This window comes from Triticum aestivum, chromosome 2B, assembly GCF_018294505.1.
Source record: "Triticum aestivum cultivar Chinese Spring chromosome 2B, IWGSC CS RefSeq v2.1, whole genome shotgun sequence".
Classification (NCBI taxonomy): domain Eukaryota; kingdom Viridiplantae; phylum Streptophyta; class Magnoliopsida; order Poales; family Poaceae; genus Triticum; species Triticum aestivum.
Window position 1 is genome coordinate 205,677,548 of NC_057798.1, and position 4,485 is coordinate 205,682,032.

The following is a 4,485-nucleotide window of genomic DNA, read 5'->3' on the forward strand; positions in this document are numbered from 1 at the left end:
CCTAAATCTCCATGGGTTGTCCTTAGTAGAACTAGTTCGTTTTGCCTTGTGTATATCAGCAGGCCGGCGGCCAGGATTGTATAGATACAATCGATCATTGGACTCCACTATCGTTCATGTTAGTGAAATGTACTGATTGTAGCCTATGATGACAATACCTGTATGGTCACTAGAATGGTGTTCGGAGTATTCTTTTAGGATGGTTTACATACAACATACTTCAAGTTGAGGTATATATACATATACATGATGTGTACACATGAATGATAAAATATACTACTCCTTCCATCTCAAAATAAGTGTCTCAACTTTGTACTAACTCTAGTACAAAGTTGTATTAAGATTGAGACATTTTTTTGAGACGGAGGGAGTATGTTAATTCTATAGTTATATATTTTTGCAACTTAATTAAAAGAAAAACTCTCTTGTTTTTGTTGACATACTCCATACCACTCTTGTTTATATACTCCATACTACTCCCTCCGTACACTAATATAAGAGCGTTTAGAACACTATTTTAATGATCTAAACGCTTTTATATTAGTTTACAGAGGGAGTACCTTTCTAGAAATATACTTCACATTATTAAAAAAAGATACTTCATATTCCATTTCTGTCATATACTACCTTTCTAGAAAAATTGTTCAATGATACACTACATATTATATGAACTCCATACTACCTTAGTTCATATATACTCGATACTATCTTTCTAGAAAAAAATCAGTGATATACTGCATATATTTTTTGCGTGATGTGATATACTACATACTATATGAAACTAAGGGAGTATGATAGTATAAAAAATACTCCCTTTTCAACTTCCTTTTTTGTGATATACTCCTTTTTAGATTCATATAGTCCTGAGATTAGATGAATATACTCATCTCTTCATTAATCCCTTTAACTAATAACTTTAAAATTCTCTGTTAAACATGCATATTTTGGTACCATGGCCGGCCAACAACACTCTAAGCTAGTAGACATACACATAATTCTAAGACGTGTTAATCCAGTTAACGTGTCAACATACTACTATATAGATTTTATAAAAAATGATACTACTATGGATCGAACGGACTAGCGCATGCAATAGGCATGCATGCAGCAACAATCAAGTGGGTTGTTTAAACTAGCTGGTAAATCGGCCGGATTATTTAATTAAAAAACTAGGTTGCATACGAATAACGGATTCATGCGCGCCCGCAAACCCAATCTATCCTGTTGCACATCGACGGTGGATAATTAGGAGGTAACTATCACTGCTTATAGATAAAATTTGTCCTATTATATTTATACATACATACATATATATATATATATATATATATATATATATCTTTACCTAATAATAAAGCAAATTGGGTTTCGGTCGTCCGTCATGGCATTTTTCAGAAAAGTCCATGTGTTTTGATGAAATCAACCCGCGGTCCGGATTTAAGTCACACCCGAACCGTTATTTTAATTTTTTTGAAAACCCCCCTGATGTTTTAGATAATTCATCCACAGATCATATCTAAGTCAAACAAATGCTTTTTTAAATCATCCATATCTTTTAAACCGTAACTCCGATTTAAACATGTTATATATGAAATTTGATTAGAAAATTATGTAGAATATGAATATGAGATTATTTTTACCTGTTAAGTATTTTAAATATTATTCAGGAATATATTTAAGTCAAACAAATGATTTTCTAAATTATCTGTATCTTTTAAACTGTAACTTCGATTTTAACATATTATATATGAAATTTTATTAGAAAAATGTGTGGAATCTAGATATGTTGTTAATTTTACCTTTAAATATTTTTAAACTATTGTTCTGGAAGAAAACTTATAATTTGTAGCGCAAGATCCAATTTTTTCATACCGGCGGCGATCCGGATTGCAAATAAACACCTCATTATAACCATATAGGGAAAAGAAAATATCGCTAACTACACATGCATACCTCTGAAAAATGTCACAGGGGAAAACAATAGATTTCTCATCGCGGGAGTGAGAGATAGCAAGAGAGAGAGGGAGAGAGAGACGCCTTAGAATTAACCATATTCAAACACGTTTTTGTTTTGTTTTGTGTGAACACCGAGACCATCACCGGCGAGGGTGAGAAGGAGGATAAGCGGCAACACAAATATGATGCCTCGCAAAAATAAAGAAGATGGACCTATTATGGTCTTGAGTGATGGTTGTTGGGTTAAGAGCGTGTGTTATGTTTTCTCTCCCGTTGCAACGCACGGGCTCTTTTGCTAGTATATCTTTATCTTTATCTTTACCTATATATATATATATATATATATATATATATCTCTTTACCTACTAATAAAGCGGCTATCGCTTCTGGTCGTCCGTCATTAAAATTACCCTTCAAGTTGGTTAAAATTACCCACCAATGCCACCCGTAAGTGAAAAAACTAGTCGATTTTTCGGACCAAAAATGAACGCCTCTTTTGTTGTGTTATTATAGGGGCGCAACAACTAGATGACACAGGACGACTGCTAGCAGAGTGGTTGGCTGATCGCTCTTCTAGCGGTGAGACCAGGGTTCGATCCCCAACTTCCACAATTGTTATCTTTCTTTTCTCACGCATGTTCATGGGCCGGCCCATGTGCGGGGCTTCACTCCCCTGTTTTTTCTCATTTTACTTTTTTGTCTTTTCTTTTCTCATTTTGTTTTCTTTCTTCTTTAAATTAATTCGGATTTTAATATTTTAGAAGTTTTGAGTTTTTTAAAAAATAAGTTTGATAAAAAACATAAAATATATGTGAATTCAAAAATGTTTAGAAAATCATAAAAAGTTTGTAGATTCAAAAAATGTTGGTGGTTTTGCAAAATTATAAAAAAAATCACAATTTGTAAAAAATGGTCCAGAAATAAAAAATGATCGTGTATTCAAAACATTCGGGAATCTGAAAAAAATGTCCATAAGTTTTAGAAAATGTTCACAATAATAATAATAAATATTTGTTTTTTTAGTTTTGTTCCCCAATTTAAAAAAAGTTCATAGATTCAAAAAATGTTTGTTGAGTCAAAAAATATTAATGAATATGAAACCGGTTCATGCATTCAAAAAAATTGTGAACAATACTAATGGTCATGATTTTTTTGAGAAAAACAAAATTTTCAAAAAAATGTTTGTCCATTCGAAAAACTGTTCACTGATTCAAAAGTATTTTATGTCTAGGATTTGATTAGTTTTTCGAAAGTCTTTATATGTCTTGGCGTTGGGAGTAGTTGGTGGTCAATGAGATTTGTTTCTAAAATTTTAAACGTTCCCTTGTGCAACATAGTGACAAGTGTGGCATGCACTGGCAAACTCATAGCATTGGGATTTACCACGTCGAGTGCATTGTGATCATGTGAACATCGCGACCATCATCACCTAGGGTGAGAAAAAAAATGGCAACATGGTGAACCACTATGTTAAAATAGAGTATTGTCATATATCGGGATATTGAGTCATACTTATTTGGTTAGCCATAATTTTTTTTGTCTCCCGTTGCAACGCACGGGCATATGCGGCGACATGGGTGGATTGCCACGTATACATAAAGAACGTGGGCTGGTGTGAAGAGGTTCTTGAGCCATAAATATTGGATTAGATGCATGTTCATGGGCCGGCCCATGTGCGGGGCTTCACTCCCCTGTTTTTTCTCATTTTACTTTTTTGTCTTTTCTTTTCTCATTCTGTTTTCTTTCTTCTTTAAATTAATTCCGGATTTTAATATTCTAAAAGTTTTGTGTTTTCAAAAAAATAAGTTTGATAAAAAACATAAAATATATGTGAATTCAAAAATGTTTAGAAAATCATAAAAAGTTTGCAGATTCAAAAAATGTTGGTGGTGTTGCAAAATTATAAAAAAAATCACAATTTCTAAAAGATAGTCCAGAAATAAAATCATGTTCATGATTTTGAAAAAATGATCGTGTATTCAAAACATTCGGGAATCTGAAAAAAATGTCCATAAAGTTTTAGAAAATGTTCACAATAATAATAATAAATATTTGTTTTTTTAGTTTTGTTCCCCAATTTAAAAAAAGTTCGTAGATTCAAAAAATGTTTGTTGAGTCAAAAAATATTAATGAATATGAAACCGGTTCATACATTCAAAAAAATTGTGAACAATACTAATGTTCATGATTTTTTTGAGAAAAACAAATTTTTCAAAAAAAAATGTTTGTCCATTCGAAAAATTGTTCACTGATTCAAAAGTATTTTATGTCTAGGATTTGATTGGTTTTTCGAAAGTCTTTATATGTCTTGGCGTTGGGAGTAGTTGGTGGTCAATGAGATTTGTTTTTAAAGTTTTAAACGTTCCCTTGTGCAACATAGTGACAAGTGTGGCATGCACTGGCAAACTCATAGCATTAGGATTTACCACGTCGAGTGCATTGTGATCATGTGAACATCGCGACCATCATCACCTAGGGTGAGGAAAAAAAATGGCAACATGATGAACCACTATGTTAAAATAGAGTACT